Source organism: Lasioglossum baleicum, chromosome 20 (genome assembly GCF_051020765.1).
Source record: "Lasioglossum baleicum chromosome 20, iyLasBale1, whole genome shotgun sequence".
In the NCBI taxonomy this organism is placed as follows: Eukaryota; Metazoa; Arthropoda; class Insecta; order Hymenoptera; family Halictidae; genus Lasioglossum; species Lasioglossum baleicum.
This window is the reverse complement of record NC_134948.1, coordinates 5,423,988-5,448,357: the sequence shown is the minus strand read 5'-3', so window position 1 is coordinate 5,448,357 and position 24,370 is coordinate 5,423,988. Positions and strand designations below refer to the sequence as shown.

General features: G+C 43.1%; 1 protein-coding gene across 4 annotated transcripts in view; it reads left to right on the top strand.

Moving 5' to 3' along the window:
- Nucleotides 1-24,370, top strand: part of Alpha-man-iib (alpha-Mannosidase class II b) — a 135,046-nt gene that overhangs the window by 70,786 nt on the left and 39,890 nt on the right. The gene's annotated exons all lie outside the window — the stretch shown is intronic.

Below are 24,370 nucleotides of genomic sequence, written 5' to 3'. Positions count from 1 at the left end.
ACTCGACGGAGAGCTGATCGCTCCGGTGGATCGCGGCCACGCGGTTCACTCTCTGAATGAACAGATCAGACCACCGGATAACTCCGTGGACTCTCGCGTATCCATTCCGCCGATTTTAGTATCTCTTTTCACCGTGACAGCCACCTAAGTAACCATATCAGTTGCCGAACGAACGAAATTCCCGAGGCAGAGCATTGGGTTTTTATTTGCTTAGCCGGAGTTGGGCAAAAATTGTATTTAAATGCATTGTCTCTTTAAATTGTATTGGGTCGTCCGGAAAGTTCCCGCCGATTTTTAGGGTAGATTGAAATCGAAAAAACTTGTACTTAGAATTTAGTTTATTCAATTATACATTCACCATTTTGTTCGATGACCTTTTGCCATCTTTTGGTGAGTTTCATTGTTCACCTCTCGTAAAACGTTTTCGGTTTATCATCGAAAAACTTTTGCAAGTGCTTTTTGCAGTCCTCCAATGAATTGAAATTGTTTCCGTCAAGCGAATTTTGCAAGGAGCGGAAAAGATGGTAGTCCGAAGGTGCTAAATCGGGACTATATGGTGGGTGCGGTAAGACATCCCAGCCAAACTCCAGCAACTTTTGCCGGGTAACCAAAGACACATGTGGTCTAGCGTTGTCTCGGTGAAAGACCACACCTTTACGATTCACAAGTTCTGGGCGCTTCTGATCAATTTCTTTTTTCAAATTCTCCAGCTGACTACAATACTTGGCGGAATCGATGGTTTGGTTTTGCGGTAACAGCTCGTAGTACACGATTCCCTTCCAATCCCACCAGCAACAGAGCATCACTTTCTTGACATGGATGTTAGCCTTTGGAGTGGTTGTTGGCGGCTCATTCGAATGACCCCATGACCGTTTTCGTTTAACATTGCTGTAAAAGATCCAGTTCTCATTGCCCGTTATCATCCGCTTCAAAATGGATCGTTCTCGTTGCGTTTAAACAACAAATCGCACGTTGAAATCCGGTCCATTAAATTTTTGTCCGTCAATTTGTGCGGTACCCAAACATCGAGGCGGCTAACGAAGCCAAGCCCCACCAAATGCGCATGAATGGTCGAATTGGATACTTTCAGACTCTCTGCCATTTCACGAGTGGTGATTCGTTGATTACTGGTGATTAGGGCCTTGATTTGGTCGTCATCAACCGTGGATGGCCTACCAGAGCGTGGCCGATCTTCGAGATTAAAATCGCCATCTCTAAATTTTGCAAACCAATCGCGCACAGTCCGGTCACTTACAGCATCCTCTCCGTAAACGGCGCATATCTTTTTTGCCACTTGAACGGCATTCTTGCCTTTTTTATAATAAAAAAACATTAAATGTCGATAATGGAATTTTGGAATGCCAAACAAAAACAATTGAAGCTATGATCATGGGCAATGCATGAAAACATTGGCGAAAGCGCCATCTAATAGAAAATGCATAATAGTAAAGGTAAATTCGGCTGCATGTTGCCCGTCGGAGAGGCTAGTACGCCGGCGTGACTGCAGCGCCATCTGACGGGCAACATGCAGCCGAATATTGCAAAATCATTGCTCGGAAACGTGAAAGAACGACTTTTGAAGCAAACAGCGCGCTAGATTGATCTTTTATCTAGCGATTTTGACTAATAAAAACGCCCGTCTTTGCATTATCGAGAAATCAGAACGCATTTCCCTGATCCTAGCAATTCTCGCGTACGTATACGTGGTCTAGCGGTGTGTGAGTGTACTCTAGCGGTGTGTGAGTGTTCACGCGCGACCGTCATCTGCTAGGAGACGGCCCCCTTAAAAATCGTGGGCCATCAGCCGGGGGCGTTGATGTTGATACCGGCTTCGAAGTCAAGGGTCCAAAAGCGGTTTCGACCGGCGCGGCGCGGTGGTCGGACGAATCGATAGTCCAGCATCGCGATAAGCGGTCCGTCGGTTATCGGTGTCGGCGATCATGCCAGAATCACGCGAGCTTTCAACGCTGCTGCTGTGCTGGCCAAGCTACGGGACGCGACGGGGCAAATTGAAATTAAGCCGGCCATTTTTCAAGCCGGCACGAACGGCCAGCTGTGTCCCGGCCACCGAGAATCTCGACAGAGAGTTCTCTCTTTTCCTCGGTTATCGAATATCTCGATACACCGGGCCCACTCGCCGGGGTAGTCCACTGTTGTCGTATACGTCGCGAAATAAACGTCGCAGAATCAAAATGCCATTTCCCAGGTCCACAAAGCTAATTGTTCGCTATATTTTCCGCACCACCGTTACGTTATATTATTTACGCTTATCACAAAGAGTCTTGGCAACAGCCACAGATTATAACCTATTACAGAGTTACAAGAAACACTCACCATATTCTTGAATTTTTTTTTTATTTTTTAAATTCACAACTGAGCCGTTCACGGACCAAATCGATTAACTCCACTTTTTTGAAATATGTTAGATTTAAGTGTCAAAGCACTTGGTTCAGTCATAACCTTTTTTAAACGACAAGATTTTCTTTGGTCGCCGAATAATAAATAATTCATTGCAAAAGCCATTCCGAATAACTCCGTACTCGAATATAAATCGTTGCAATAATGAAATCCGAAAGAAACAATTAATGAGTTACCAGTAAATTGGCTTGAAATGCACTAGATGAAATTAGAAAGGTCAAAACCCTATCTTATTCATTCTGCACGTCTTGATACATATGAAAGCTACACATCTGTATTTATGCATTATACGATGTTTATTTAAATTTTTATTTTAAAGGGAATTTTGGAAAACAATGTACATATAGTACTTCGTCAAATTTGGCAAGTGTGCGGCTCAACTGTTACTCGTACTTCCGATACTGAAATTTTGTGACGTATTCCGATAAATGTAGTTTCACTTCATCGTAAAAAGCTGAAATGACACGGCAATTTTTGATGCCTTAGAGTGTGAGCTTTCGCTGTCCGGCAGAACCGATATTCCGCTTGTACAAATCGCTATCGATGGAGATAGCGGTCGAAACGCGGTGGCGGCTCGCAAATTCTCCTTCCGTCCAGGCTCCGGGGAAAAAGCTGCGCCGACACTCTGTTCACAGTGGGATAAACCGGTCGAGAAGTGTACCGATTGTCAGCCGTCACCGATGAAGCGCACGCATCCAATTGACATGGCACATGGGTAATCCGTACATCTGCCTGCTCCTCTTTTTGCTGAATTTTATCGCACAGCTTACTCTCCTCGGCGAGACCGTGTTCTCGGGCGATTAACCACCATTAAGGGGTTAGCAATTCAACAATTCTGTTCATTACACACATTAATCAGGTTTGAAGTTTATGTTGTTACGTCCCGGAGTCTGACTTTCGCGAAAACTATCGTTCCGCGACCCATTCCCCTTACTGGACGCTCTCAAATGCGATACAACCTTTTGTCCACGCGGCACGTTACGTCCGACGTCTGACTGGGAACCACGACTTTCGCGAAAACATGCGTATTCTACTTAACGCTTACAGTAGATTCGCCCCAAAGCGGCGCACAGTGCGGACAAAAGTCAAAAATGCAACTATTTTCCATACCTTATTTGGCTTTACTAATCCCTTCAGATATGTCTCTAGTGTATGAAACAAATGCCGGGAATCTCAAATTTCCACAACAAACGGCAGGAATCACGGTTGCATAAGTGGCAGAGAGCTCGTCAGAGAGCTCATCGAAGAATTCACGCGAGACCTGGCCCAATCAATTGCTGATTTCCTATAATCAATAACTTTGTCTTGTGTTCGTTCTTTCAATTTTGAATATGGAAGGTATCGAAGCAAGTGAGGAATATCCATTTGTCCTGTTTCATTAACCGTTAAAATAGTTTCATAGCAATAATGAAACACTAAGTCAGAATCAAGTCACTATTTTTTTGAGCTTCAAATTCCGAGCCGAACATAGAGCACAGCGCTTGTAAAGAGAGACCGCGCGCTGCCGAAGCGACTGCGACACTCCGCGTCTCTTCCTCTCCCATACGCTGTCTTTCCTTGCGCCCGAAACGTTCATCGTCGATTAAACCACTAAATACGGTTGAAATTACATCGTGCTTGGTCTCATTTTGATCAGAAAAATGCCACAAGTATATTCGTGAAAGTTCCATAAAGAAATAAGTAATAATAAGAAAGATTAAATATTGGTGTTACATTGTGAGGACGCACGGGCCTTTGAACTGTGCCGGCGACTGCGACTCAGCCGAGATCAGATTACTTCGCATCTATAGAAAATTTATTGTATATCGCCGGTAGTTGTCGAGCGTGGGGACGGGATCGGTGGTCAGTATAGCGATTGTTGTATTCCGGATACTCAATATAAGTATATTTATTAACGGACGCCGGAGAAGAAGATTACTGCCGTCCGATTTTTATTATTACGCTCTTGTTGGATGGATACTGTCCTTTTTATCGGTCGGCGAGTGGCGCTTTTTGCTCGTCGATTTGCCCTCGAGAAAGAGAGATGGAGATAGATAGATAGACGCATTTTCCTCTCTCTCTCTCTCTCTCATTCTGGCCGCTGGCAGGTCCGTAGGCGAAACAATGGGATCGAAAGCGAAGCGTCGTCACGGAGGCTGCTCGGCCCTCCCGCAGCTATAATACGATCGGGTCGGAAACTTTTTCTATTACCCCGGTTGGAAAGTTCTCTCGAAGCTATCGAAGTATCGACGCGTGCTCGGCCGCCCCGAGAACAGAGAGAACTCTTCTTTTTTTTTTGTTCTCTCCCTCGACCCCCATCACGCCGCTCGCGTTTATCTTTCATCGACGGAGGCCGGCGAAACGCCTCTCGATCAATTTATTTATAAAGCTCCGCCGACGGAGCCCAATTAGGGATACACACTATACCGCTGCTCGATGTTATACCGTGCACGACTACAGTGGTCGAAATTTCTATAAAGTCATCTTCTTTTTCATAAATATTTTAAATATATCATAATTTTTGTTGATTTATCGTATCTGGTCTTGTGCCTTGTAGACACTTGGATAGAGGGACTGCGTACTCTAGACCGCTGTTTACTATTTACGTTTTTTAACATTTCTTTCTGTGTGGCGCAGAAATCAAGTGCGAAGTTTCTATAAAATCACTTAGTGTTTCTCTGTATTCTGAGCAGAGAACTACGAAGAACTGCGAATATTCTAAAAGTATTAGTTTTAGAACTCACAGAGATCCTGTTTGAAGAAAAAGCATCAATCGATGCTTATAAAGATATGGGCTGCTCTAATCGCGCAATTGCTAAGAAAACTAATCGGTCATATACTGTGATTAATAATCGTATCAATTTACTTGAAAATTACGGAAAAAATCATCTTACAGATAGTAATAAAAAATAGTCGAAGAGACAACATTCAATATTAATGAGGTCCGCAGCTAAAGAAAGGAAAAATGCAGCACAATTTCGAGCTGAATTGGAGCTCCCAGTAACAACAAGACGTGTGCAACAACTTTTAAATTCTTCTGGACAAAAATACAACGTAAACCAGGCCTCAAAGAAGTACATAAACCGGCCCGTATTGATTTCGCACGGGCACGAAACACAGTGACTTTATAGAAATTTCGACCACTGTACTCGCGACAACACTCGAGAGCCGGGTGTTCCCATCCGATCTGATTCTCGAAGTCCCTGGAAGTTTGGCTCGCACTGTGCTCGACTATGCTCGACTATGCACGTGTTCGAAACACCTAACCCCAGACTTCTCTATCCGCCAGAGACACACTCAACGGCATACCACTACGAACTCTCGGCGAAGAGCAATCGAGCAGAAAAGAAGCACGCGAAACACAGCGGTGCGCAGCCTCTAAACAGCGTTCAACTCTCTGAAACAAAGTGTCTCCGGCAGACCGGCATTCTTTTTCCCCACTTATCAAACCCGGTTCATCGGCCGGAATACGCTGAGGCTCTCTTCGCGAGAGTAAAAAGCCACCAAAGAGACCAGACGAGAGGAAAGAGAGAGAGAGAGAGAGTCCGGTTGGCTGTTCCAGCGTCAGCCGACACGACACTTCGGCACGTTTAACACGGGGAATTGCACTTTACGCGGCGGAGGATCGGAGGGAAGGCAAAGGGAGACATTCTTGTCGTTTCCTGAACGGGAAAGAGAGAAGGGACGTCGACGTCGAAAGCGAGACCCTTCCGGCGCGGAAAAACGCCGAAGGGAAGAATGAAAGGGCGAAGTATCTACACCGCGGTGGGGGAGGGCTGGCTTTTAACGCAGGGGTTAGATTATCCACCCCCGCGATCCACCAGCCTGAAACACACCGGCTCTCTGAACGCATTACGGTCTTCCCCGGAAAATTGCAAACCTTATGATCCCTCGAAACGAGTATCCGCCGTTCCTCGAAAAGCAAATACCACCAAAAATATCGTGTGTGTACAAATTAATTAATAAACCAGCTTACAAACAGTTGAGAAATCTCTAATTTGGCGGATGAAAGATTTCACGGAGAACGTTCTTTGAGCAGGAACTGATAGACACATCAATTTTAATACTGGAACTACCGAGGTGAAGATGAAGCTTGTTCTACCAAAACCAGTCAGAATGACTGGTCTTTAAAAAATATGTAATAAAGAATATTTTTATATTTATTGATTTATATTATTATACAAGCTTACAAAAGAGGAATATGTAGTGGTAATTTTCCAGCTTTACACCCTCTTTTCATTTTTCCCAACTGGATCTTGTATATTTTCATTTTCGTCTTCTTTACGTGAATTAAAAATATTTTTTAATTCACTACTAACTTGTATTAACATTTAAGAGATACGTGAACATTTTTGCGAGAACGATGGCTGGCACGGATAGCAGGGCGATATTGAAATCCACGAACCCTCTGTTTTCGGATGCACCGCGGCCCCGTTGTGTCGCTGGCCGCAGGAAATCGAGCCCGCTAATTAATCACCGTGCCGCATAATAAGCGACCTGATAACGATACCATCGCCGCTTCTAAATTCGTAACACGCCGCCGCTGTCCGCTTACGTGGCCCCCCGATAAACAACAGGGGTTGAAACAACTGATCCCGCGGACGCATTAAATTATTGTTAAGGAAACACAGAGGGTGCGGCCCGAGCGGGGCCGGCAAACTTTCTGTTTACCCTGTTACGAGCGTGACAACTGGACGGATTGCGTGCTCCGCTGTCCTAGAAACGAACCCTTTGGGTAATTGCGCGAGACAGGGTAAACCGTGGTGTCGTCGGACTCTTCGGGCTGGCATCCGTCGATGCCGATCGATTCCAATTTAACGCTCGTCGAGTAAAAATGCGACCGAGACACGAGACACAATTCTCTTCCCGAGACGTTCTCCGTCCTGAAACAATAAACAAGGGAAAAAAAAATATTCACATGTTACGTCCCGGAGTCTGACTCTCGCGAAAACTATCGTTCCGCGACCCATTCCCCTTACTGGACGCTCTCAAATGCGATACAACCTTTTGTCCACGCGCGGCACGTTACGTCCGACGTCTGACTGGGAACCACGACTTTCGCGAAAACATGCGTATTCTACTTACGATGGTAATACGGCTCGCCGATTTTTTTCTAATACAGAACTATCATCACAAATAACTGGAATTGATCAAGAATTAATTAAAAGATTCTATATCATATTACAGGTATTTATTTTTTAAAAAACTTATATATTTTTAATATTATACACAGAGAGAGAGAGAGGAGAGAATACTCTGCAAATTATTTTATAATTTATTATGATTGCTAATATTGACTTGTAATAAATTAATGTAATATTAATTTTAAAAATTCATATTTTTTCTTCGCAGGGAAATATTTAGCGACTAAATATTATTATTATATTATTATTATTATTATTATTATTTTGGAATTGGTTTGAGGCCATATCTTATTTGTTTGAAAACATTGATGTCAAGCTATTCGCTTATATGATTTGGCGGAAATGAGTTTTCCTATTGAAATTCAATAGTATTAAATATTAAAATAAGTTCATATGATATTGGCACTATTCAATAGTACATCTTATTGAATCAACATATATTTTTTTTCTTTCGACAGGATTTATTTCTCTCAGTGCAGAGAGAAAAATATATTCTATTCCTGTGAAATATAATAATTTCGTTCGGGGCGGGGGGACTACTCTCTCTCTGTGTGTTTCCTTGGCAAGTTAAAGTGCAGGTTAGACACGACACAGAGAGAGAGAAGAGAGAGGAACGAAGCCTCGGGGAAAACGTTGGCTGTATGCAGGAGAGCAAACCGCGAGTCGGAAGTCCGCGGTAGCCGCAAGTTAAACAGCTTTCCGTTACCGTTCGCATTACCCGGCGACGTGGTGAAACGTGCCCTGTCCCTGACTCTCCGACTAGTCTCTCTCTCTCTCTCTCTGGCATCCCTGGTTCACTGGTCGAATGAATAATGTGGTCGACGTGTACGGCGACCCATAACCGGTTTGCGCGGCCTGCCGCGACCGTTGGAAACCTCTGCGTCGAGCTGTCGCCGGGTTTCGGGTTATTTAAGGAAGAAAACCATGCGCAACGGGTGAGAGCCGACTGGAGGAAAGGGATCTGCTCGATACGGATCTCTCCGTACGAAGCACGCGGACCAGATTAGCCGGGACGGAATCGTTGAAATGGAAACGAGAGAAAGAGAGAGGAGAGAGCGAAGGGATGATCCTGGAAATAGACCCGGGAAATTAGAGACGGAAAACGCGCAACCCGCCGAACAGTTTGAAAATCGCGTTACAGGCTTCGTTGTGCCGGATACGATGAATAATACGACTCCGGCGTTTTATCGCGGTATCGACGAGCGAATATAAATTACAAAGCGTGTTCATCGCGCCAGCCCATGGAGCAGTGCGACGCCACTCGAAACGGAACAGCTGTATTCTCGAGGATAATACCGCTGGTACGCGAGGATTGCGCCTGTCGTAAAAAAAAAGAAGAGAGAAACAGAGAGTCTCACTGACGCGTGGAACGCAACAATATCGTTATCGTAAAACGTTTATGTGTGGATCGGAGCCCGCGCCGTAACAGTTTCATATCTTTTTCACGACGTGTCTCGTCGGGACGGGCAACGACTGCGCCCCGCGATTTGCTCGCGAGTCTCTTCCCTGATATAATTAAACACGAGGGCATCGGCTGCCGGAAAGAAAGAATCGAGGCTCATGAAAGATTCAACGTTCAATTCAGTAGCAATAAGCAGCCGCCGGAAAGATGGCTGGCGGAGGTTCGAGGCCTCGGCTTTGACGCTGCGAGAGGCCGCCGACCGGAAACCCTGATTCTCTCTCGGCCCCCGCAGCTCTCTCGTATTTTCGATTTCCATTAGGTTGTATTCCCAGAGCGGGCCGCCGCGCCGACAGCTGTACTAGCGCGTTGCACGTGACCCAATTGAAAAGTCGATACCTTAGAATTCAGGGGAAGCCAGCCGGGTGGGCCAGGTCTGTCGTTCGTCTTCTTTTCGCGCGCCGCTTCTTTGTCGCCTGGCTCTCTCGAGTCCTCCGAAAGAAGCCACCCCCGCCCACTTGATCAACGGATCCAATTCCCCGGGCCTTTTTCTTCCTTCTCCTTGCTTTCTCTCTCTCTCTCTCGCTCTCTGCATATCCGAGCGAAATCGATACGCGCTCGATCATGCCGCGTCCGAAGTGACCTAACCGCGAGGACCAGATGGTCTCCTCGGAAATACGAGAGGTTCTCCTCCGGCGAAGGGTTTCCTCTGAGCCGTGCTTGGTTTTTCAGGTTTCTGGGTCGGTGTCGGCGCGAGAACATAGGGAACGGGACACACATGCGTCTCTCCTCTCGTAGGGTTTCCTCGATTAGGCGATCGATCCCCGCGACCGTGGAGGTTAGGGCAACGGGCCACCAGCCGTAATCCCACCAACAGAGAGAACGGGGACGAAAGCAAGCCGCTTAGACCGCTTCAAGTGTGTCTCGACCCGCAAACCTTGACCGAATCTCTCGCTCTCTCGGCCTCAACCGACTCCCAACGCCGCGCGACGCGCCTCGTGCTGTTTTCCACACACAGCGGCACCGAACGCGCTCTATATCCTCCGTTCGCCATCAGCACACCCCAGCTATCTGTCGTTTCTTCCCCATTGATCCAGCGCACCCTACCGTATCTCGCGCCTCGCGTCGCCGTTAATGTTTTATGCGACGCCGATTTTTAGTGCCCCCGGACTGCCAGCGACAACCGGATCTCTATAAAGGCAAGAACTACGAGCCGCCGTTGATCGCTTTTCGATTTTTCTATCACCGGAACGGCGCACAGTGGGACGACTTATGTAGAATTCCCGACATGGACGAAAAATTCAAACTTCTTTTTCCCAGTAAGAGAGCTCATAGGATCGTTTCCCAGGCTTTTGGAACAAGTAAAATGTGGGGACATTCCAGGACATGTCAGTGATAACGCTATATTTCCGGCATATGTATCTGAAATCGACAGCTCAAGACTTGAATTTTCATGAAACCGTATCTTTCTCATGAATTTTTCCTAATAGTTTCCATCTTTTGGTAATGTGGTTGTATAATTTTTTCCTACGTATGAGGTGTATTTGAGCTGAGAAAAATATGAATGAAATAAAAAACGGCTGTACTACTGTTTAACACTTGACGTTTAGTAACGTTGTGGGCAGTTTGCGTACATTTTGTCGCGTTACAAAAAAGTTCCGATTTGTTCCGAAAAATAGACTTTACAAGTGTTTACAGTTGGTATTTAGTGAGAGAGAAATACGCAAAAATCATTCCCGACTTCGTCCGATTCTTCCCGGAAATAATGTTTGAACGAGTGGTTTGCAGGGTCAAAGTCCAGCAAAACGCAGTGTTTGTTGACTATGTATTTCTTAATTCTGCTCTTATCGTTCAGTATCAGTTCTCAGCTTTACGTATCCGTGTGCAGGGAATGGTTTTTGAAACTGTTGGAATTGTGGATTTTCATTGCATGCATATGATCGAATAAAGATTGTAAATTATAAAAGGAGGGTATTTATTCCATATTTCTATGACTTGTTACGAGTTTTACATACAATTGCAGTGTTCTGTGTAGAATACTTAACAACAAAGATAACGAAATAATGTAAATAAGGAAGACAACGAAACAATGTACAGGGTGGGGCACTATAAACAGGTCACCTGAATAACTCGCTTGCTTTTGGAGATAGAAGTAAATTCATCAGACCAAACTTACTTGATATCGAGGCGCTCGTAATCTGATGTCATTAATTTTTTAGATATGACATTAATTTTATAGATGGAGACGTCAAGGAGATATGAAGGTCAACTTCATTTTTAAAAAAAATGAAAAAAAAAGGTACCTCATTTTACTTATATCATTTCTGATGTTTTTCAGTTGCTAAGTAGAGATTTTATTTTACTTTTCTTTTATATGTTCCTATTTGCGCTTTTGTTTCGTATGTTTAATTTGTTTATAAAATTAAACAAATCATACCTACAAAACATTAAACAAAATTTAAAAATCAAACAAAAACTAAATTCTATTAATCCTTCAGTACATATTTAAGTTTATTTTTTATTATTATTATCAACTATTAATCCTTCAGTACATATTTAAGTAACCATGAAATGTTTCATGTGAAAATAAAAAATCCAAGATCATTGTTCTATGAATGCGCTGTAGCTTCTTTCGCATCATTCCTGTCACCTAACGGACTTCACCATTCGATTCAGCACGAAAAAATACATAGAGTATGACCCTCATTTAAATTTTTATAAAGGAATAACTGGATGAAAAAGCCGGAAATTGAATTACTACGAATAGATTTAATTAGATTTAATAGAAGCCATTAAGAACATCGATGTATCCGGTGAAATGATTCGATTGACTTGACAACATTTATATTCTATTTGCGATCGTTTCCGGTGAAATGATTCAATTGACTTGACAACATTTATATGCTAATTGTGAATTTTCGGTTCACCAGATCGATTCTGGAATTCCACGTTCGAAGAACGCGTTGAGAGAAAGAGAGAGACGTGATCCGCCATAAGAGCGAACAGTCGCCCGCCGAACCGAACGACTCGATCGTATATCCACGAAGCGTTTCCGGGCCGCTTTTTTTTTTTTTTATTTGCGACGGCACCTCGGCGAGCAACTAACTCGATTCAGTTAGCCACTCGTCGAACACGTCCGCCGCGCATCGACCCAATTATTCACGCCTGACTCGGTTGGGGGAAAAAAAGGGTGCGGGTTCTGTTCTCTTTTTAGAGTCGCCGGCGAAGACGAATCGGGGTGTGAAGTCGACGATTAATAATATTTTCCGGTTGACTCGACGATACACGACGCAGAACCGTGTTACCTAAACGATCGGCTTCGTTTCTCTGACCACTTTCGGGCCTGGCCATTCATTGACTCGAGAGATTGATACATACTTGAGATTAGTGTTCCCAAAAGTGTGGTACATGTACTCCTGGAGGTAATAGGAAGAGTTTGGCAAGCTCTTAACACTTTATCTACCGAAATTAGTAATTGTGCTGTACCAAAAGAAAGCATAGAAATTTTCTTTTACATTACAATGTTAAATGAAACGATTAGATGACGTTATTAAGGGTGACTTGTTAGGTCACAATGAAAATCGCTGTTGCTATTGAAGGTTCCATTAAAAAGTGTTTAGCCATGTACCAGTGTTGGGCAAAATTTATTTCGAATAACGAATAAAGAATAACGAATAAATCCCAGGATTTATTCGAGAATAACGAATAACGATTTTATTCGTAGCTAACGAATAACGCTTTATTCGTTATTCGTTAGTCACGAATGAATCCCGGGACTTTTATTCGTTATTCGTTATTCTAAATGACGGCAGCGAATAAGAATAAAGGCCGGAGAATATTGTTTGATTGACAATCGACAATCGACACCCGACACCTCGAGGCTGAGGCCGAGACGAGCTATGGATTGATGTTGACGATTGATATATTATTGTTAGTGATTAGGTTAGTAGTGGTGACCGACCTAGGTCCGGGACTGGGACCTTCGTTATCTTTACACATACTTTGTTGCCACGATACACATAAGTACACGTCGCTGGTGCCGACTGCCGAACCGAGTGCCGCGTGCCGCGTGCGATGTCGGTGACGCGATGTCATTCGACACCATTATTCGCTGTGCTATGCTATTCGAATAAATTTTTATTCGCTGGCTTATTCGAATGAATCTTTATTCGCTGGGTTGTTCGAATAAATTTTTATTCGCTGGGTTTTTACGAATAAATTTTTATTCGCTGGGTTATTCGCATAAAAATTTTGTCGAATAAAAATTTATTCGAATAAAAATTTATTCGAATAACCCAGCGAATAAAAATTTATTCGTATTTTTTATTCGCTGGTTATTCGAATGAAATTTCATTCGAATAACGCCCAACTCTGCCATGTACCATAGATTTTTTAAATTATGCAATAATCACCGGTCGGTAATGTGTTAAATAGTTTCTGAAGCAGCGTCCGTTCATTGGCGATTTTCAAGTGTTTCAAGGATAATTGTGTAAATTCTTGTATTACAGAAGTTTTTCGAAAGTCCCAGCGTATCACTTAATAAACCTTTACACCGAACTCTAGCGTTCGAACGCGTTCGCTCGGTCCTCTACGTCACTCTACGAGATCCTATGGGGGAATTGTTTACATTACTGAGAGTGTTTATGGGATGCTGCAGATAAGCCTTCGACTAAATGGTCTCCTTCAAATCGGTATTCAGTTGAAACAGTGCCATCAGAAAGTGCAGAGTAAACTATTCAGAGTGTCTATTACATTCTTTTACGTTATACAGTGTTTTATAGATAAATGTTTCAAATGTCTGGCCTTTAATTGCCTCACAGTCAGAGAACTATCGGGACTACTGCGAGGTTTACCCCGCGAGGGGCCAAGCAGCTCAAGAAGCCTCGGTCGCCGAGAAGTGTAGCATAATACGGGTCGTGGGTATACATATCGACGACCGAGGCCCTCGAGCTTCGCTGTCCTTCTCTAAGTTCGACAAAAGTCAACGAAGGGAGGGTATCCCTGGCCGGACCAGTGTTTGGACAATTACCGATAAGATAAAACGCTGTATCTCTTGAAAAAGCAAATAAAAAAATAAACCGCCCAACGTGGGGCTCGAACCCACGACCCTGAGATTAAGAGTCTCATGCTCTACTTTTTTTTTTTTTTTTTTTTTAACATGTTTATTGTTCAAGTAGTTGTACATTCTTAATAATTAATGGTAACAACAAACATAAAAAGTACCAGTCAGTATCGCTATTAATATCTAAATGCTCGCTCGCGTGCGAGACTCTTAGTTATACATTCTTTGGTTGTTGATGAGAAAGGAACTTAAACTTAGACTAGACATAATAATAAGTATATATTACTTAACGTTCTATGTGTCAGGCGAGGGGGAAAAAAAAAAATAAACTATTATTGCAAAAAACCCCCTTATCAGTCTTGATGGATAAGGCTTAAAAACTACTTAAAACTAGGCTTAATTGTAGGTATATTTACATATTTACATATTTACAGTTTTTTTGCTTTAATGGCGCAAAAATTAGGACTGTTAGTAACAACGAGTCTTAGTTATTAATTTGGATCGTAGCTTGGGTGCGAAGTATTTATGTTCTAGGTTCGGTGAGGTCTAGATTGCTGATGTCGTAGTCTGGTTTCTTGTATTAGTTCAGTTCTTCTGTTGTGGAGATCGTTTATGTGTGTGTCTTCGGGTGAAAGCCACCAGTATTTTTTTCTGTCGAGTCTGTAGAAGTCATAGTAGTCAATTGTCGGGATATCTTGTGAGAATTTAAATCTGTCTCTGTTCGTTTCAAGGTCAAGGTGGTGGTACGCAATGCGTTTATCGGCTTTGTTGCGTCTCCAGTGGTAGATGAGGTTTATATTTTTTGCATTCTGGATTAGTCCTAATTTGTCGCAATGTAAGAAAGCCTGGGGGGTGGTGTAGCCATTAGAGAGTTGACGTTGGGAGATTGCTGGATCTTGGTGCACTAAAGATTGAATTATACTGTTGTCTATGGTGGGAATTTTACTAAAATAGTTTCGGACTGTTTTTAATATGAATGAGTCTATCCTAGGGATCTCTGCTGCGTTATATAAAGTTTTGTTGCTAACATGGTGCTGCCAGTTAGACTGTTGCGTACGGTATAGCTTGAGGCAAGCTCTTAGGCATTTCCTTTCTAGGCATCTGATTTTTTCCATAGTGGTGTGATTGCAGTTCCACCAGATGGGCGCTGCGTATGTGAGGATTGGGCGGACTAGTAACATATATAGAATAATTTTTGTTTTGTGGGTCAGGTGTTTGTTGTAGAAGATACGGCTGTGGGCCTGGAATGCTTGCCGAGCTTTGGTGGTTTGGATGTCTGTATGCTTATTTCCGCGAAGAAGGTAGTCGATATGGACTCCAAGGTATTTCACTACTTTTTTGTGGGGGATGGTTTTAAGTGTGTTGGTGCCTGGGATTGTGGTGGATATGCAGAAGTCTTTACTACCCGCCTTTGGTTTGGATGAGAGGTGTTCGAGGGGTTTCCTGAAAAGTATCGTTTCGCATTTCGTAGGATTGAGTTTTAAATTCCAGGCCATGAAATATTTGTTGACTTTCTCAGTAAGGGTTTCAAGATTATCGCGGACAGTTTTTACTTTATTGCCTGGCGTGTAGATTATGAGGTCGTCTGCGAAGTTTAAAGCATAGGAGGAGCTATTATCATTAAAATTGAATAGTTTGGGAAGGTCACTTATGAAGATGTTGAATAGGATTGGCGAGTTTACAGTGCCTTGTTGGAGTCCTTCTTGGATATTAAATTCTTGGGAAGAGAGGAGCTTACCGTCCCAGGTGGCAAAAGTCTTGTCTTTTATCATATCCCAGATAGAGAATAATAGCCAGGTCGGGCAGTTTTTTTTGTTTAATTTGTACAATAGGCCATTGTGCCATACCGAGTCGAATGCTTTTTCTAGATCTAGGAGGGCCGCTCCCACAAAGTGGCTCTTAGAAACGATGGTGTTTAAATCTGAGAAGAGCTTGTGGATGGCGTGGGTTGTGGAATGATGGTGTTTGAATCCGAACTGGCTATCTGGGATGATGTTGTTGGCTTTATTGAATGTGTTTATATTGGTGTTTATTATTGCTTCATAGACTTTGCTCATGCTGGGGGTGAGGCTGATTGGGCGGTAACTGGAGGGTTCGTGTGGGTTTTTCCCTTTTTTGAGAATAGGTAGCACTTTTGCCTGTTTCCAGGCTTTAGGGAAATAGCTGTGGTTCAACGAGTTGTTAAATATTATGGTTAAGTTATGAATTATATTTTTGGGTAGGTGTTTAAGGACAATTGGGGGGATGTTGTCAAGGCCACAAGATGTTTTGTTCGGGAGATGTCTTAAGATGTGGTCAACTGATCTGTAGGTGCAAAAAGGGTAGTCTTGGTTTAGTACGAGCGTAGGGTTGGAGGCTCTGTTGGAGTCGTCGAAGGTGGTGAAGGTTATTCCGTCTGACCGGGCTATCGCGAATTGTGTTTTAATATCATCGGCAGTGGAGTCTACTATTCGTTTAAGCGGGGTGTTGGAGTTTAGGTAGTTAGGAGAGTTGATTGATTCGTAATGAGCTCCTATTATGTTGAGCTTATCGGTTGGGGATGAGAAGATGTAATTGTCGTTATTACTTGCAGCGTGTAATAGATTGCATCCGCTCCTACGCAGTATGGATTCTTGGTTTTTTGGGATATGGAGGTCATTTATGGTGGTAAAACGTTTTGGTCGGAACATAGCGTTGATGCGGGGGAAGAAGGAGTCGGAGTCTCGGAAGTCTATTTTTTTTGTCATGTTGGTCCAGTATTGTTCAGTCGATTTTCGAAGTTCAGATTGGAGTTCTGTGGTGGTTGTTTTCAATAAGGATTTTGTTATCTTAGAAAGCGGTTGTTTGAGGTGTGGGTCCTGTCTGCGTTGATCATGTAGTAGGGAAACGAGGGAACTTTTTGTTTTTTGGAGTTTTCTGATTCTATTGTTTAGGTATTTTTGGATGCTGTTGCACGGTTTAATTTTAGGGGTGTTCTTGGAGATGGCTTGGGAAATTGCATTAGTGATTGTTTCGAGATGATTGTCTATTTCCGGTATTGATAGGTTGCGGTTGGTCGGGATTGGGTGTTTGTAGGCTTTGGCGAGCTTCTCGGTGAATCGAGACCAATTGGTGGCTTTATAGTTAAATCTGAGAGACTCATGGTTCGGTGGCCAAAGGGGGGTGTCGGCGGTGGGTATTTGGAAGATCAGTGATAGGGCAGAGTGATCGCTGTCATATGGGAGGGTTTGAGCTTTACCATTGATGTCATTAACTAAGGTGAGTCTGACGTCGGTAATGCATATGTCCAGGAAGGATTGGGCCGGCTTGAATGTTGGGAGAGAAGGGGTTATTATTTTAGCTTTATATTTTGTGGAAGAGTCGTCTTCCCATTGACGCATATACTTGCCTCTCTGGTTGTCGACTCGGTCTCCCCAGGCTTTTCTTCTAGCATTTAGGTCACCCGCGGTAATAAAAAAGTTGTTTGCAGAATGGAGTTTTAGTTGGTCGAATAGTTTATTTATTTCTGTGATAAATAATTTTCTATTGTCAGTGTGTGCGTATGTACTTATTAAGAATAGATTATTGTTGTTGCTGAGCCTAATTTTAATGGCTGTGAACTCTAGTATTTCAATTGATGATGGCAGTTTGATGATTTCTATTGGTATGTTTCTTTTGATTATAATGGCGGTACCACCACCTTGCTTGGAGTTGGGTCTGTCTGTTCGGATTATATTGTAGTCTTTGAAGGAGAGTTTGTGTATGGGAGTGAGTTTTGTTTCTGAAAGGAAGACCGCGTCGTGGTTGTGGGTCTGTAGAAAGTGAAGAAGTTCGAGTCTCCTATGGTTTGAGACTATAGAGTTAACATTTATAGCTGCTATCCTGATATGATTTGGTGGGTTGTTGAGGGGAGCGTGTTTTATTTAGCGCAGATGGAGTTTAATATAAACTCTATTTTTTGAGTATTGGCCGCGACTTGGGTTGCTAACGTCTGGAATTGGTTGTTGAATAGATTTATAATTTCACCTTTGAATTCCTGCACCCATGTTGGAGGTTGGGCGTCTTGGTGAGCGTGGAATTGATGATCGGTTTTTGGACCAGTCCGCTGAGTACCTCTGGGCAATGGGACGGTGCGGTCGGTGGGGAAAGCCTGGTAGTCTTCTGTTGGGAGCGGCCTTGAATTCCTGGTGGCTTGTGCGTAGGAGAAGTTGGTTCTCACAGCTGCAGCTAGGGTGTTAATCCTGGATGTAGTGATTAGGTGACGTGTAGAGATTTGCTCTTTTTTCTTTTGGAGGGCAAACTTGATGAAGGGGCAGCCTTTGTATGAGGCAGGGTGTCCTTCTTGGTTGCAATTGGCGCACTTGAGAGCTACCCTTTTCTCATTTTGTTGGATTGCACAGTTCCCTGGTTCGTGTGATTGAGCACATTTCACGCACCTGAACTGTAGGAAACAATTCTTGCTAGAGTGTCCGAGTCGTTGGCATTTTCTGCACTGGAAAATGGGGGGTTTTCTTAGTTGTTCCCATCTGACTCGCTGGTGGGCCAGCACTTTAATTTTGTATAATTCCTTGGGATTGCTTTCAGGAGTAATTTGTATAAGGTGGTGGTGACGGTCAGGTTGGTTTCTGTCGAATTGGAACCGGGACAGCTTTATTATTTCTATATTAGGAATATTTAGCTCCGAAATTTCCTTCAGGATCTCATTTTCGGTGAAATCGCCTTTGATCCCTTTTATGATAATTGATCTGGGTCTTAGCGATTTTGGTGTATATGTATAGTGGGGTATTTTCATTTCTACTAAGTGATTGATTGTTGGTTGGTGGTGTTCAATGTTGCTGAGGTATATGGTGTGGTTTTCCTTGTCAACTTCTTTGACGGTAAAATTAGTAACCGGGATGTTAATCGCTTTGAGGGTGGTGATTAGGGTGCTCAGATTGGAGTTGGTTGTGTAGATGGGTGGTGGTTTTATACTCTTAGTTTTTTTTGTCGCATTATCTTCTGTGTCGGAATTGTTGTTAATCTGGTATTCTTCATCTTCCTCGTTGGGTAGTGGAGTGAAACGATTGGTGATGTCAGGGTCCGGCTTGCCTGTATGGTTTACTGTTGGGCCGTATGGTTTAGCAGTTTTTTTGGGGGTTATCCATTTCTCTGTCGGTAAGGTAGAAGTCGCAGCGTCAAGTGCGGTTGAGGTGTCCTCCGCCAGAGGTGGAGGCGACTCTTGCTTGCGGGCGGCATTGAGGTTAGGAGTAACCTTTATTCTAATAGAGGCTGCATTGTTGTCCTTTAGGAATTTCTTATACTGCCTATCAAGTTCTAGTGAGTGAAGTTTGGGAGTTTTTTTCACCCTATTCATAGGTTTTGTGTTGTCTATTATGTTCTCTTTGTCGGAGTCGTCCGGCGAAAGAGTACGTTTGGCGCCATGTGGGCCGGCCATGCCTGTCTTTACTATCACAAAGAAAAGAAAAAAAAAACTTTTTTTTTTCAGGTGGATGGTGGGCGATAAGCTGGTCTTTATATCACTTAGCACTGCGGGGGCCTGTGGGGCCGGTGGGAGGGCCCAGAGCCCTTCTCACTTTAAAGAACGATCACCTATTCTTATTCTTTAGCGCGCGATGAGATTCGATGTTGCTTCGGCGAACGGTCAAACGCGACTCCAGTCTCATGCTCTACCGACTGAGCTAGCCGGGCGTGCGAGGTACGAATTTTGTTATCTATTAAAATAATATACGTTTCGCGGACGAACGGAACACGTTCTCAACCGACTTCAAAAAAGGAGGAGATTACTCCATTTTTTTTCCGCTTTTTTTCTATGTATGTTCACCGATTACTCCGAGATGGATGGACCAATCGGGACGAAACCTTCTGCATTTTGTAGGGCATGTTTCCCCGATTGGTCCCTTGAAAACAAATTTTACATTTTCTCATTCTTTGCGGATTTTATTGCAAATAACCAGTAAGACCGAAAAACCATTCTACGGTGTTCTACAAATTCTGCTCGTTCCACTAAAGTGTGAAATAAAACAATTCCATAAAACAAAATTAAACCGACATCGAGAAAACGCACTAAAAATTATGAAATAATTTAATAAATAATAATCTTATCGGAGGGGGGCGGCGCAAAATTGAAAATTTTCGACACTGTAAATTACGAAAATCCTTAAATTCTTCTACGTGCTTTCACATATTCATGTATCTTCTCTTCCCACCTATTGATTTCCAACTCCACCATATTCCAATGAAATCATAATCAGCAACATTGGATAATTTTCAATTTTCCGCCGCCTCCGAAAAGATTGTATTGTATTTAAGTTCGTGTGTGTTCACATCAATTAAATGGAAATTAGTTCATACTTTTTAGTGCGTTTTTTTAAAATGATTTTTGTCCATGGTGTTCGCGACACTGTGCGAAGGTGCGAGCGTACGTGAAACTCGTGGGGTATCGGTCGGGAACGACGGCAGAATGGCTGGATTAAAGATAATCACGTATCGAGCACGGTTACGTCCGCGTAATGCGTCCTAATGGGCCGGCTGGGCCCATGTAAATTACTTTATCCGAAAATACGGACGAAATTGCGGGGACGCATTATCGCACGATGCGTCATCGCAGCCGCGATCCATACATCGCGGGACCGGAATGAAATTTACGACGGCCGTTATACGCGTATTTCGGCGACACGCCGAAAGAGAGAGATGAGTGTGCGTGAACGCGTTTGTCCGTTCGTTCGTTCGCTCGCTCGCTCGTCGGTGTGCTCACAAACCTGGAAACAGAAACGCGCTTGCGTTTCGTTCGACGCCGCGCCGCACAGAGCGGTATTTGGCCGATCTAGCTGGCCAAAACTATTGCAACGTTATTTATGGTCTCAAGGTCATGATATTACATATCGTTGAATTCGTCTTTAAGATCAGCTACAGCATTATGACATAAAAAATACATTTTAACAATTAAAAAATCAAAGTGACCGTTACGTCCCGGAGTCTGACTTTCGCGAAAACTATCGTTCCGCGACCCATTCCCCTTACTGGACGCTCTCAAATGCGATACAACCTTTTGTCCACGCGGCACGTTACGTCCGACGTCTGACTGGGAACCACGACTTTCGCGAACATGCGTATTCTACTTAACGCTTACAGTAGATTCGCCCCAAAGCGGCGGACGAGAGCAGAGATAACTGAGACGGCGCGAATCTTCGCAGGGAAATATCTAGCAACTTATCGGACAGTTGAGTATAGCGATCGGTGAAGACAGAGGCAGGCTTCCTTTATGCGAACTGCTTCCGTTGCTCGCTGACGGCTGCAGTCGAATCAGGCTGGATCGTCGTAGGAAGGACGATGATCCTCACTCGTCCTGGGAAGATCACGTCGTCGGTGATCCTCGGTTGGCGGGAGATACCCCGCTGTTGTCCTCCGTCCCGCGTTCGTTGACGCGCATGAGCTTTCGTAATTGATAGCGACGAACGCGAATTGAATAGGAAAGCGCGAGGATGTAAGGAGAAGAACTAAGCGAGACTCACTTATTAAATTAATAACTGGGAATATATTTGTAACGGATGAAATGAAATTATAATGAACTAGAAGCGCGTGATATAGCAGGACCGCTAAAAGGCGGATGAGAGCGAGGACTCGTCGGAGTCCGGACCGGGACATCCAGGAGGCGGCGAGCCTCGCTGGAGTCTTGAACGAACGTGTCAGACTGGCTGTCCGAATTGAACTGAACTAACTGAACTCTTTTTAGGATTGTGAGGTCGAATACATAGGTGTCGAATCAGTCTCCGATTTTTCGCTGATTTCTTTTTTAATCAACGATTGACTCCATCAATCGATCGAATCAGTCTCCGATTTTTCGCTGATTTCTTTTTTAATCAGCGATTGACGATTGACTTCATCAACCGATTGAATAAATCGTCGATTTTTCGATGATTTCTTTTTTAATCACCGATTGACGATTGACTTCATCAATTGATTGAATCAGTCTCCGATTATTCGACGATTTCTTTTTTTAATCAACGATTGACTCCATCAATCGATCGAATCAGTCTCCGATTTTTCGATGATTTCTTTTTTAATCACCGATTGACGATTGACTTCATCAATTGATTGAATCAGTCTCCGATTATTCGACGATTTCTTTTTTTAATAAACGATTGACGATTAACTTCATCAATCGATCGAATCAGTCTCCGATTTTTCGCTGATTTCTTTTTTAATCAGCGATTGACGATTGACTTCATCAACCGATTGAATAAATCGTCGATTTTTCGCTGATTTCTTTTTTAATCAGCGATTGACGATTGACTTCATCAACCGATTGAATAAATCGTCGATTTTTCGATGATTTCTTTTCTAATCACCGATTGACGATTGACTTCATCAATTGATTGAATCAGTCTCCGATTATTCGACGATTTCTTTTTTTAATCAACGATTGACTCCATCAATCGATCGAATCAGTCTCCGATTTTTCGCTGATTAATTTTTAAACAGCGATTGACGATTGACTTCATCAATTGATTGAATCAGTCTCCGATTATTCGACGATTTCTTTTTTTAATTGACGATTGACGATTAACTTCATCAATCGATCGAATCAGTCTCCGATTTTTCGCTGATTTCTTTTTTAATCAGCGATTGACGATTGACTTCATCAACCGATTGAATAAATCGTCGATTTTTCGATGATTTCTTTTTTAATCACCGATTGACGATTGACTTCATCAACCGATTGAATCGATCGTCGATTTTTCAACGATTACCATTTTTGATCGGTACACATTAATCAATCAATCTTGATTAAAATTTTAATCGATTAATGCCCAACTCAGACGATGACCAATCGTATTCTTATATTACTTAAGTCTGATCGTTCCTGTACTTGTGCTACTTCTATTCTGATCTGTCGTCGATCAGTACCACTTAAGTCTGACCATTCACTTCCACATTCTCCTTAAGTCAGCTCTCATACCGTTCGCAGTCGAACCAATCTCCGACTTTTACTATTGCCATTAGAGACAGTGTTCCCGCGGCGAGAAGAAATTCGTTCGACGGTGCTCGGCCGGATTCCGTGCGGATAAACGGGAGAATAGATAACCGTAGAAATAAGAGAGGAGACCGGGTTATATCCTCAAGGGGCGTGGGTGTGAGGTTCTAATTTCGTTAAAGGCGCGTAAAGGCGAAGGAGTAAGATCGAGCGGACGGAAAGGAAAGAATCTTTCCCGTCGAATAATCCGCAGTGAAAGACGACCTGGCTCGATGGATTAGGATCCACCGACTCCGCGCTGTTTAATTAACGTTCGCCGGATTAAGTCTGTTGCTGGGAAAACTCGGCTGATCACGGAATAATCGATCGATCCCCGTAAGAAAAGGGAATTACCCGATTCCGAGAGAAAGGGCGATGGAGAGAAGAGGGAGAGGATAGGTAGAATGAAATGCTCGGGGAATTTTCAAAGCCGTGAACCGATATCGATAAGAAATTTGTCGGGGGCCGACCGAGGATCCGGGAATGCTCGGCTTTGCCCGAGAGAGGAGAACAATGGACAGTCGTAGGGCGGATCTTCTTTTAATTAAAGCGAGTTTATTCGTTTATCTCCGGGGCTCCTTTTAATTAAAGGAGCCGACGGGACGGCGCGGCTCGCGGCGTGTTAAAAAATATTACGCGCCACTCGGGGAGGATCGCGCAAATATTTCCCCGCGAGAAATGTGCCCTCCCGCGGCTCGTTTGGCACGCAGCCCGAGAGTACACTAACCAACGCACAGTGGGGTATTTCGCTGAAAAACGGGAATAAAATATTGCAGCGTTATTTATGGGCTCACGGTCACAATTAAGTAGGTCGTTGGATTCGTCTTGACGCCAGCTATAAGATTATGAAATAAAAATTGTACTTTAACATTTAAAAAATCAAAATAATTCTTATTTTCTGGCGAGAAAAATTTTTTTTTCAAATTTTAAATATATAATTTTGTACATGTTTCAATACTGTTCAACTTTTATCGGAACCATTTTGTCGTCAGATTATCCGAACTCTTGAAAAGTAGTGATAATGGAATGCTTTGATTACTATGTACTGAGTTGAGATAGGTGTACAAACTCTTCACAGATTTTATTCTGTTGTCATCTGAATTAGTATTGTTATGAATATTTCAACATTACCAATCATTCTGTAAGTTTTTTTTCGATTTCAAAACTTTATTGACGATTTTGGTGTACAATTGAGCTGAATTGAGCACTCCTTCTGGTACCATTGCACTCTATAAAGCTTTGCGATCATAGTCCAACAAAAAAATCTTCCGAATTTTTCCGAATTCGAGAGTTATAACTAGTTTAAGTAGAAATGAGCATGGAAAGTACACCTGCACCGCAAACTCTCGCGGTCCAACGGAAAACTAAAATATAACATAAGAGAATATAATAGATGC